The sequence below is a fragment of the Equus quagga genome, chromosome 1 (assembly GCF_021613505.1).
Source record: "Equus quagga isolate Etosha38 chromosome 1, UCLA_HA_Equagga_1.0, whole genome shotgun sequence".
NCBI lineage: Eukaryota > Metazoa > Chordata > Mammalia > Perissodactyla > Equidae > Equus > Equus quagga.
In genome coordinates this window covers 184,796,047-184,809,072 of record NC_060267.1, presented here as the reverse complement: position 1 = coordinate 184,809,072, position 13,026 = coordinate 184,796,047, and the positions used below count along the sequence as shown (strand labels likewise).

General features: G+C 48.6%; 1 protein-coding gene across 1 annotated transcript in view; it reads right to left on the bottom strand.

Annotated features, from left to right (window-relative positions):
• Positions 1 to 13,026, bottom strand: part of ARHGEF26 (Rho guanine nucleotide exchange factor 26) — a 110,545-nt gene that overhangs the window by 70,408 nt on the left and 27,111 nt on the right. The window lies entirely within an intron of this gene.

Genomic DNA, 13,026 nt, shown 5'->3' with positions numbered 1-13,026 from the left:
CACGTCCCTCCTCCACCGCACCTGTCCTCCGTCCGCTGCACACGTCCCTCCTCCACCGCACCTGTCCCTCCGTCCGCTGCACACGCCCTCACGGAGACCTGAAGCTCCCGCAGCAGCAGCAGTGGACAGACTTCAATACTGACCAGCCAACCTGAGCACGAGGCCGCGCAGAGACCCCGGCTGGGGAGCGTGGCAACGTAGTTCACGCCCTCGGAGCCTCCACGTGTCCACCTGCGGAGCAACAATGCCCACACCTGCTCTCCTTGGCGTCAAATGCTCTCAGTTTCGGTAGCTCTGCATCTTGAGTTTTATTTTCCATTTCCAACCTTCTCACCACCCAGTTTACAGGGCGAAGCCCCCAACTTCTCTCCCGCTGCGGGGTCGGGACGTGCTGACCTCCCGGGGGCAGGGGAGCGGGGTCTCAGGCACGGGCCCCCAGAACTCAGGACACTTCGGGGGCAGCGGGCGCAGAGCAGTGCGGACGGCCAGCGTGCGCCGTCTCAGGAGAGGGGCGAGGAGACGCCGCCTGTGTCTGCCTGTTTGCATAAGGCAGCGTGGGGAGGAGCGCCAGACACCTGCCGCGGGCCAGAGGTGAGGGGTCAGCGGGTCAGAGTGCAGGGAGGCGGGCAAGGGCTGGGCCCGTCGACGCCACATGATACTGTCCGAGCCCGGAAGGCCGCGTAAATGCAGGACTTACCAAGACACCAGGAGGCGCCCTTCCCAGACGTCCCGGCTCCATCTCAGCCCTGACGCGTCAGCCGGGGGCCTGGGCGCCGTGCGCAGGACGCAGCGGCTCAGACGGCCCCACGCGTCCCAACCCCAGACCCAGGGGGACAGTCCCCTGTCACGAAGCAGCGGAGCCGGCCGGCCGCGCTGGGCACTGACCGCGGTACGAGAACAAGCGACGGCGAGGGCGCTACCTCTCAGTCAACTGGACTTAACAGGATTCACAAGTTCTTCATTCCTATTCCCAATTTGAAAAAATTCCCTGAAAGTTTAAACAATAAAACTGTAACCACGAGTTACAGAAATTTTAACAGAACTAGACGTCTCCTAAGAACACGAGGTAAAGGAGTTTCTCGTGAAGCACAGTCAGAAGACATTCCATAAGCGAGAGAAGCTGACAGTTCCCCAAATCCCCGAGAGTCACACGCCATTCAGAGGCGGTCTAGGAAATCAAAGACTTACGTACTCCAACTAGAAATACACGCAGTATTTTGTACCATGACACGACCCAGGCTGTTATTCGTTAAACAAGAATCTTTATCTTGCAGTTCAATGCTCATTTAATTACACTGCAGAAATACTGGTCTATTAAGCTCATTCTGTACATCCCAGGGGCCCACTTAATGAAGTTACTTGGAAATATACAGTAATTAACAAAATATGAACTCAATAGACGGTTAGAGACTACATTAAATGATGTTTGAATTAAAACATCCATTAAGGACCACCAATCTTATGACATTAAATTGACGAGGAAGCATAGGAAAGCTGGGTAATTATGGGTTAGACGAAGCTCACTTGCCCGGTTTCCCAGCAAGACCAACGGAGGTCCCGCCTGGGGGGCACCCTGTCCCTCAGGCACCTGTTCCCTGTGCGTTTACCCGCCAGGTGCCCAGGACAGGGAGCCCGCCTGTCACGTTCACTGTTCTATGTCCAATGCCTGGCACCCTGCCTGGTATATGGGAGGGCCTCTATAAATTACGCTGAAAAGGCCACCCTAAGATATTCTATCAAAGAATAAGATGCAATGCTCAATAAAAATCTCATACTCCGAAAAATGACTATTTCCCCAAGAAAGTAAATTCCATGACTCATGTGGAACCATTCATTTAAAGTTCCTGAAAAGAAGAAACTAGACAGAGGAAGGCCTGGATTATTTGGGGAGCACACGGAGAGAAAAAATGGATACCCAGTGTTAGTCTTCACTTAAGACTCTGGCTCTCTGACAGACTAAAGGAAAGGCCACTAGCACAGGTGGGTAACAGTAGGGGTGTATGGTCGACCATCATGGTATCTAAGACTCGTGCTTGCAGATGCAGAGAAAGCTCGGGAAGCTGTCCTAGGGACATCTGGTGGCAGACCCTCTGGCGGGACTTTAATCTTTCACCATGTGTACGTATGATCTGGGCGGTGGGCGGGACCTCTTAACCGCTGTTTCTGGGATTAAACCAGAGGAGCCTCCAGAAGAATCAGCCGAGAGCCAGCCAGCCTTGGACGAGGATGCACCCGGCTCTCCAGGGAAAGGAGGCATTTCAAACGGACCAGAGCCGCTGTGGACAAGTGAAGTATTCCTGAAATTCGATTCCAGGCTTGTTAAAAGTGGTGCAGCCACTGAGACTGTGAAGATGTCCCTCAAACACGGTCAGTGTTCAACGGTTGGTTCCCAGAGAAGGAGAGGCAGCTCTGCGGACAGGGCCCTCTCCCCATCCGTCCTTCGTGGCTGGACGCTCACTCTCAGAAAACCGTTTGCATACATTATCCTCTGCTATGCAGGCTGTTCACATCTCTACTCCCTCCAGACAATCTCTGCCACATATTTTTTTTCTTTTTTGAGGAAGATTAGTCCTGAGCTAACTACTGCCAACCCTCCTCTTTTTGTTGAGGAAGACTGGCCCTGAGCTAACATCTGTGCCCGTCTTCCTCTATTTTATACGTGGAACGCCTACCACAGCATGGCTTTTGCCAAGCGGTGCCATGTCCACACCCGGGATCCAAACCAGCGAACCCCAGGCCGCCAGGACTTAACAGCTGCGCCACTGGGCCGGCCCCTCCCACATTTTGAAAAGAAACACTGACATTGTTCACAGCTACTTTTTTCATATCACCCCCAAAAGGCTTTTACTAGGTGCAGCCGTTGTGTAAGTCAGACTTCTGAGCCTCGGGTCACGTCTGCAAAGCCCGGCCTCCATGAGACGGCGTTCCTGAGCCCACGTGCCACAGGGAGAGGAACACCCTGTCCCAGAAAAGCGCCAGCAGGAAGAAGGAACTCTCCAGCATGAGCTGGTGACCGACTCACAGAGGGCGAGGACCTCAGCACCCTGGTTTCAGATTCCTCGGTTATTCTGAAAAAACACGCTTCATGCTGGTGGCACACTCACTTGGCAGCTGACAGGCAGACAGGAGTAAGCTGCCCCAGGAAGAGATTAGGATTCCCTGCTTCAGTCTCAGGAGGGAGAAATAAGATCAATAAAAACCAGTCTTCAAAGTCAGGAATTAGTTCAGGCCAAGAAAGTCTACAGTAAGACAGGCAGAGGCAAACGCCATGTCTCCAGTTTGAATATCTGAGCTTCCAAATACCGGGGTCTTCAAAGAGTCCAGGAGAACGAGTTTTATTCAACAGGAAGCAGGGGAAGAGTGTTCTGAGTCTAAACAATTACACTTTCCCGTCTAAGTTGGAAACGATACTTCATGAGCAAAAAGCAGAAAATCACTCAGTGTGTACCTCTCAGAAGTATCAATAAAATGCAATCCTGATCTCTAAACTTATTAATAAATTGGTAAAATGATATTCTGATATTCTAAATTAATAAAATTACATTCTGATCACAAAAGCTGTTTTGTGGAAGTAAATTAGATATTGGCCGGGAAGACTGGAAAAAAAAGGGATGAAGGGATGGGAGAGCCTCAAGCAGGAGGCATTTCTTGGTGGTGGTCCCCAGGGTCAGGAGAAACACGAAAAGGTAAACCAAACTCTTCGCCCATGTTAACATGTCTTAACACTAGCAGGACGTGAATCCTCAGATACGCCATCAGACGCTCCAAAACCAAGGATGAGGAAGCTAAACCTGCGATATGGATTTAAGGAAAAAACAGTCCTCCTGAAGAGCTTTAACTTGATGCTGGTTTGTGAAATCCAAGAGAATAAGTTCATGGTCTAATCATTTCCGCTCTCTCTTCAATAGAACAGACTCAAGTAAAATATCAACTTGTGAGAATGGCTATCAAAGAGGTCCTGGAAAACATCTTACATTCGTAGCAGGTTTCTTAAAGATATCTACATGCAAACACAACGTGTACACAAACACATGTAACACAGCGCTGAGCATCACACACACACAAGATGCAGGGCCAGCCCAGTGGCACAGCGGTTAAGTTCACATGTTCCGCTTCAGTGGCCTGGGGTTCACCAGTTCACATCCCAGGTGTGGACATGGCACCACTCATCAAACCATGCTGTGGCAGGCGTCCCACATATAAAGTCGAGGAAGATGGGCATGGATGTGAGCTCAGGGCCAGTCCTCCTTAGCAAAAAGAGGAGGACCGGCAGCAGGGCTAATCTTCCTCAAAAAAAAAAAAAAAAAAAAAGTACACACAAGACGCAGGAGCCTGAGAAGTGGGAGGAACATCAGGACAACTTCCGCAGATATACACAGACCTGCCTTTGTGCCCCGTCTGGCAGCCCGAGTCACCGTTCTCTGCTGGAGAAGGATTCCAATGAACGGCTGACGCAGAGACGGGCTTCCTGCTACAAAGGGACCTCTGTTTGGATCCCCCACAAGTGACAAGCTGAATCTTTACCAATTTTGACATTTCTATGGAATCTTTCCACCAAATTCTTTTCCAAGTTCATTTCCTGAAACCTTTCTGAAATCCAAGAACACTGTATAGATAAACTACCAGTTAAATTCTTTAACGAACACCATTGGTGATACACATTTTCCTCAAGATATTTTTCTATAAATATACCTGTAAAATGTCAAATTACAAGGCTTGTATGATTTAATCCATATCCTTAAACAAAATCAGACTCAGCATGGTCATAAGATACTAAATTAATATTGAAAACAGTATTCACCTGTCTTAACATGAAGTGACTAATTTTTTAATAAAATCATATTTTCACAGCTTTCACACAAAGTTGACATTTTAAAAAATTCAAATATTTTGCTGTGAGGTTGCTCAGTATTCACATTACCACCTAAGGGATAGAGAATTCTTTGATTTAGGTCCTAAGAAAGACTTGCAAACTCATTTTCTATGGAAGTTTATTTTGGAAACATTAGATTTTTCAGAAAATCATAACCTGAATTCAGTCAGCACTTCCCAAATATGCATTTTGCTTTCTTCCTCCAGTCCCTGTAAAAGTGTTTGAAGAGTGTGATACAGGCAACTTGGATGTCTTTTTAATTTTACTATATTGCTGTGTGTTAGGGCATCTGATGAAATACGAAGCACAGGAACTCTTATAACCAATGAGAGCTTATTTCTAGTGAACACTGCAACATGGAAGCACATTCAGACACGGCTGATGATAAAGACGCTGGACAGCACCCCTCCCTTAGGGGACAGCATCCACGGGGAGATGACAGGATGGTGGTCTGTGACATGCCATGGAGCCGTGTTAGAAAACCAGATGCTCTTTGCCTTTAAGGCATCCACATTCTAAGAGGTCAAAGACATTCAAACACAAGACAAGCTCTGTCCCTCTGTGGTGCTGTGACCAGCTCCGTGGGTGATGTCCCCCAGAGGGAGCAATCCTAACAGTGTTCCAGATGGGCAGTCCCTCGCAGAGGCCTGATTGACACTTAGCTCTTGAGGCTGGAACATCCGCTGCACATAAAATACACGTGTACTTTTGAAGAATGAGTCTAGGGGACCGCATTCCTAAGAATGAAAAGACTCACTGGTTTCAATTCCATTTAAGTGAAAGGTCCTAAGCAAATCATACAATTTACTTGGGTCTCAGTCTCCTTGCCTGCAAAGGGGAAATGACGGGACTTCACACGTGTGCCAAAGGAATAAATCAGGGGAAATAAAAAGAGGGTTGGAAAAACAGAAACGGACGCCCAGACGCTAGTAATTAATGCACAGCAATTAGAAGCAACATCCCATAATAAATAAGCAATTAGAAAGCTTAAAAGAGCTTGGTTTTGAAACTTAATTCATCAGCCACTCTCCTTGTGCTAATCAAGTGCTGGGTTTAACTTGGCTGGATCACAAAGTTTACAGTCAAACCTCTTCCATCGGCCAGAACAACTGTGTGGTCCTGCTCGTGTAACTCACAACTGGCAGAGTCTAAAATCCACATAATGCCTCAAAACCCACAGCTGTAAATACAGCGCAGATGAGGCGGTGCACGCAAACCCAGCCATTGTTTCCTTTCCCACAAAGTTCTACCCTCGTTTAAGATGGATAGCAGCAGATGACCACGCTTGGAACACTTTCATCTGTCCCACCCAGGATCATCATCCACGTTTACGTCTCTGTCAGTGTGACAACGCAGAGTCCACAGCCTCCCAGAGCTTGTGAACGCAGTGCCAAGAGGCAAAAAAGCACAGAGCAGGCCAGATCCACAGAAACTAACCAGCACAGCCTCCTGGCAGCTGCAGCGTGCCTGCCTGTTCTGAGGCCCCGGTGCAGGAATGCCTCTCGCGAGGAAACACCAGTTGGGGGAGTCCTAAGCAGAGTCAGGGCTAATGCGCTCTGTGAGGAGGGAAGAATGTATTCACGTAGACTTCACCCAACATCAAAATAAACACGACTGCCACAGCGCTGCAGAACGCGCCACAACCATCCTACAGACAAACTTGCACGACCGCCGCGTTGAGTCCACAGGAACCAAGACCTGCTCTTTGGCCCTGGACCAGCGCCGGCAGAGGCCACAGAGAGAGGACTCACACACCAAAGTCAACAAAAACAACATCCAGAGACATTTCGGAATTCCAGACTCAGAGGGTCAAGGCGACAGCAACGATGCTGACAGAATCATCGCCGTCCGGGAGCTTCCCCAGTGCCGGGCCGCCACCTGACACGTGTGCCCGCATGTGGTGCCCACAGCAGCCTGAGGCTGGACACACCATCCCCCCAGGAGAGAGGGAGAGACCGAGAGTCCCAGGTAAGCGCTTGCCTACCGTGTGACCACAATGAATGTATTTTTAAAGTTTGAGGCTTTACATATTTGTGCTGTAATCTTTAACTTGTTGCTTCCTGCAAAACTTAATGATAAAAATCATGTATTTGAACATGCGTACCCTTGATGAAAATTATAAAATGTTACTTAAACTAAAGCCAGTCGCCACTTGACAACAGGGCAAAGGGCATACACCTGGCTCCCAGGGCTCCAAAGGAGGGTGGGGACGAGGGCTCAGCTGTCGCTGTCACTTGTCCTCATTTCCCGGTTGACAGGGCCTTCCTCCCTCCTGACCTTGGGCCTCCTGTCCAGAGTCCATGATTCTGAGCGGCTGCGGGCGTGGGGCGGGCGGGCGCCACCCCCGCGTGCACAGCGAGGCCTGGCTCTGACTGCTTCCCTAACAGGCTTTCCCAGACCCCCGTCCAGCCCAGCTCCCCCGCCCCCCCAAGCCCTGCACCTCCCAGACCCCCGTCCAGCCCAGCTCCCCCGCCCCCCCAAGCCCTGCACCTCCCAGAGCTTCCGGGGTTTAAGTCTGGTCCTTCTTGGCTGTCCTCATGACGCTTCAGCTGAACTTTCTCAGATGGTCGCAGTGTCACTGGGAGTGTCCGCCAGGTGCGCAACCGTGGCTGCCGCTGTCCCGCCTCGAGTTCCTGATCCCCATGAGTCTGCGCTGACCCTCCCCTCGTGCTCACGGGATTCCAGAAGGGAACGAGTGTAAGGCCACGCGTCTCACCAGTCACCTCTGAGGGGCGTGGGTCTAAGACATCTGCAGCCTGTATTTCTCGACTTGCCGCCGATACAGAGAACAACTGATTTCTCTCACTCTTACTTCAGATGCTCGTTATTGATAAGCCCAGTGACCTGACTGAAACGCCAGGCTGCTGTCGAGGGCTTGTGGTGCATTTCCAACAAACGTCTTTGTGTATTCATCTCAGGAGGGGGAAAAAGTCAAAGGTCATAAGGAGCAGCTTCTAAGGCCACTGTCTTCAACCGTCAGCGGAAGAAGTTCGGTTTGAGAAAGGAAAAGTTCCTCTGTTATATTAATAGGGCAATTGCTTTCTTTACCAAAATCTCTGTGGTGAACTTACGCTGTTTACTGAATAAGAAAAGAGCACTTGCTCACGAAAAACAAAGGCAACAGCCATTACCTCAGGGCAGCAGTGAAACACCTTCCCCCACGCGGAGACCTCCATGTTCTCCTTGTTAAATTTAATCTTTCTCTTTTAAAATGTAGCTTTAAGAATTAATCAGGGGCCGGCCTCGTGGCTGAGTGGTTGGGTTTGCGGGCTCCACTGCGGCGGGTCGGGGTTTCACCGGTTCAAATCCTGGGCGCGGACGTGGCACTGCTCATCAGGCCATGCTGAGGCAGCGTCTCACATGCCACGACTGGAGGGACCCACAGCTAGGAATATACAACTATGCACCGGGGGACTTTGGGGAGAAAAAGGAAAAGTAAAATCTTTAAAAAAAAAAAGAATTAGGAAGGATGAAATGCTAATATTAACACTATAAAAGTTTTGAAGGTTTACTGTGAATGCATTAAAGTCTAGAATTGCAACTACCAAATAGAAAACATGCTTCACAACACAGATACATTGTGCCTTTATTTGAGTAAAATGCCATTTTTTAATAAAACGAAGTCATTTCATAGAATATTAAAGCATGTGCATTTAAAAACAGTATTTCGTGTCCCAGATATTTCAACTTTAATATAATCTGATTAAAATTAGGGAAAAGAATCTTGTGGACGAGCACGTGCTGGGTGGGGACCACTCCGTACGTTCAGCGTTACTGAAACAGACTCCTCCATGCGAAGCAGAAACTGGAGAATCTGCCATTAGCTGCTCATTACGTGCTGGGAACAAATTCAGTTCCTCAGACACAAAAACGCATTGATGGATATTTTTACTTTGCAGAAACTGAAGACAACACAGTTTTATCTTTAAATTATTTCCCAAAGAAATGCCAATGTTTTGACCGTGTAATGGGAGAAAGGAAAACCCGCATCTGTGAAGTTCTGCACCTGCATATTTTCACAGGTTACAAATAACAGTACCCTCTACCTCTCAGAAAAGCTTAAATACTGTTAGCACAACTAGATAGATAGGACGAAAACTCAGAACTGAGAGTAAAAATACATCATGTTATAAAACATCGATACAAAGGCTCATCTAGTTTTCATTTTGCACAATTCCTTTTAACCCAAAAGACCTCAGCCCTTCCCGTCTCTAACATAGCACCAGGGTTAATAGTCCGTCCTATACAAAAGGCAATTTCTTTCCTGATAGCGTCCATCTCTTACCATTGGCACACCTTAGATTTAAAACAACTGGGATTAGATCACGTTCTGTTGCAAATGTAAATTAATCACACTTGTAGGTCTTTTTCTATTAGCACAGCAATCATCTGTAGGTGATTCTAAATGAACACAGCTATGTGAAAGCAGAACAAAAAAAGACTCAGCCAAGGATCCAGACAAGTGTGCGTGTGCCGTGTGGAGTTCAGCTGCGAGCTAAGACACGTCTAAACGAAAGGCCCCTAGCTCTGCCTTCCTCGTGGGAAGGCCAGGTTTTCAGGACACCCTTGGTCCTTGAAGACGGGGATATGAATCCAGGGAGACTCCATGTGGTGAGTCAGAGGAAGTCACCGCACAGAAGGTGGGGGAGGAGGCCCAGAGCCGGTAGGTCAAGGGCTCTGCCCGGTGCTGACCCAAGAGCCTGGGGTACTGCCAGACTTAAAGGACTAGGTCTCACGGTCCCAAGGAGAAGACAAGAGTGGCAGTCTTCAGGATGGAGGGTCCAGCTCCTCCCGCACCCGCTCCTACAGAGGGCACGGGGCACACAGGCCAGGCCCCAAGGCAGAGGGTCAGGAAGGCTGCAGAGAGAGGCTGGCCCTGCACGGCCCCGGGGCTTGAGAAGGAAGGCCCTCTGGTCCTCATCCTGCGCTCCTGGCTTCTGTCCCACCACAGGCTCCTGAGACACTTCCGTCCCAGAATCCTGCCCTGGGCTTGCCTTCTTTTCACTCTGCCCAGGCATCGCAAGGAGGGCGCACGTGGCAGTGGGCGGACGCTTCCTGCTTGTCCAGGACAGTCCAACCAATCGCAGAGGGTCTGTCCCCCATCTCCTAGTGCCAGCAGAGTCCCCAAGTCACAGGGGCAACCAGAAACACATTTCCCAGTGCCCCGAGGAGGTGAGCCCCCCCAGCACCACCGCTTAGACCTCCACCCACTCCAGGATCTCATCAAACCCAGATCAGGATGGTCTTGTCCCTGCCTGTCTGTTTCCACATGATGTCGTCGCACACTGTTCACAGGAGACAGCAAAGAACCTGAGACACCACAAAGGGGACCAGGCATCGCAATGCTCAGCCGCATGTCGAGCCTGTCCTGAGCTCGGCCTGCAGCACATGCCCCAGCTCCAGCAGCTGCAGGTTCGTTGGGTGAAGCCAAACAGCGACGACAGTCTGGATCCTGCCACGCTTAACAGGGCCATGCTCCCTCAGTAGGAACTAACTCAGACGCTGGTCATCTGCTTTACTCAAGATTTTACGTTACACCTTTGAGGACTGGAAACTCTCCCCCAGGGAGCACGCTAAGAAGCCGTCAGTGGAGAGTCATTCTCAGAGACCAAACACTGGAAGGTCAACAACAGGTGCACAGAAGGAAACGGGCTGCGTGAATCTTGGACTTGGGATTTTAAAAAGGCTGTGTCTGAAAGGCGTGTTCCAAACCAAACCAAATAAACTCTTGTTCTGTAAGTTACTATGATACAGACACAGGATGATCGCCTGGAAGCTGAACATTCCTAGTTGAAACACATCATAAGAGAGATCAGGTATCACACAGGCAGCTATGCAAATTAAAACACTGCATTTCAAGTATAAAGGAAACAAAAATGTAAAGGAGAAGGATATTTCCCCATCTTGCTTGTTTTTTGTTTTATTTTTTTGGTGAGGAAGACTGGCCCTGAGCTAACATCTGTGCCATCTTTCTCTATTTTGTATGCAGGACACCACCACAGCATGGCTGTCTCCTCCTCAGCAGACAAGGACCAGAGAGGGTCAGTAAATTGCACCCCAGCAGTAAGCAGTTAGATACCAAGGAAGACCCCAGAAATCAGACACCCCGGATCCAAATCTGCAAACCCCAGGCCGCCAAAGCAGAGCGTGTGAACTTAACCACTATGCCACCGGGTCAGCCCCCTTTCTTTATCATTTAATGGAGGCTGATAAGTTTATGAGCTTTGTTTTAAAAATAAAAAAGAGACAAAAATATCCAGGTAGCCTCTTAATATAAGCTACTATAGAAATGAAAACTTTTTAATAAACTCATGGAAGATTTAAATTCTGTAAATGATTAAAATTAAAGTAATAAAATTTTAAACTATAATTTAAATAAGATGACTTATTTCAGGATTAACCAATTATGGACATTTTTATCCCCATTTTATAGATAAAGAATGGGCTGGAGAGGTTCAGGAACCTGCTCAAGGTTATCCAACGACCAAGGAAGCAACGGCCGGAGCCCACACTCCTTCTGAACCTCGCTGACACACGAGCCGTGCTGTCTGTCGAGGCCCAGACCTGGAGCGTCCTCTGTTCAAGAGCTGTTGTGCTCCTGTCGGAATTTACTACAAGCTTCCCCTGGAGTTTTCATACACTGTGAGAAGCCACTGAGGGCCACGTGGTTCACAGCACAACCCCAGAGAAGAATAAAAACACACCTCTGCAGCTCTCAGAAGACATATTCTGGTAATTAAAATCACCACTCACATCTCACAGTCATCAAAACGGTAGTAATTCTTTATAGCATCGTATCTAATATGGAGCTTTGTTCTCATAGTTCAACCAACGCGCAAGTTAAAATGAACCCGACTCATTGTGAAATTCAAATGCCTCCCCAACACGGACACACCATCTACGGCTCGAGTTCTGCCCTCTTTGCTGAAGGGGAAAAAGAGATTTTCATTTCTCTTACCCAAACTGGCAAGACTGGTTCCAAAAGGACCAATGTGCTGAACGTGGGCAACCATCCAGCTTCTGAAAGAGGATTCCATGCTGGGGTGCCCGCCCACACCTGCGCCATAGCCCTCGGCCCCCACAGGCCCAGTGGGCCCTCGAACACGTGCTTTTAAGTATCCATGTCAACAGCAAGTTTGCTGGGATCTCTGCTGGTGGCAGATCTGGCTTCTGAGGTTGTACCACCATCATGAGCTATTTGGAGACCCCGTCTCCCACAAGCAGCCCCACTCACACGCTAATGCATTCAGCACAATGTTCAACCCTGTAGTTAAAAGGAAAATCCACCTGCCCACAGTGCCGGAGCCAGGTGACAGGAACATGGTGTCATCACTGTCCACTCGGCTCCGCCCTGAAGGGACAGGTGAGCAACATGCAGATTCACAAGGAACCCTCCCCAGGGACAATCCAGCTTTTGCAGCCCCTAAAGCTGTACAACTTGCAGGCCTCTAAGAAAAAATTCAGCACAAAAGCAAATACTTAAGTGAGAAGCAAGCGAGGAGCCTTGAAGCTTAACCTTCACTAGTTGTGCCGTCAACCCACCTCTGGCCCAATCTCATAAAATGGCCAATAGTTAATCCATTCTGACCAACGAAATGGCAGCTCTCTAAGGCCCAATTTAGTCCTGGGCTGGCACAGGGCTCCAGCACAGGCTGCGCGGGTCACTCAGGGCATATAAGACTCACCACGGTGTACAAACAGCTTCTTGCAGTCATGAAAAATAATAATAATGGAGACTCTTCCCATAATGCTTAATGTTAAGTATTAAGTAGAATATTAATAAGAATATTTAATAAGAATATTAAGTAGGGAAAACTACAGAAATCGTTATGGTCACCATGAGTGTATTTTTTTAAATAACATTTACATATATGAACAAAGACAAGAACGTGAAAATGTAAACAAAGGTAATTTTTGTATGTGAACGGTAGGACTGTGAGTTACTTTTTTCCCTCCCAACTAAACATTGTTCTATTATTGCATAACTCATAAGGGGGAGAGCGAGGAGAAGGGGTGGGAGAGACCTCCGGGTGACCGTCTGCCGTGACAATCAATCACACCCTCAGCATCTGTCTACACGTCAACACCCTGAACCGTATCTTCACATTTACTTTAAGGAAGAAAGATAAAAACCAAAGGAATGAAGAAGACAC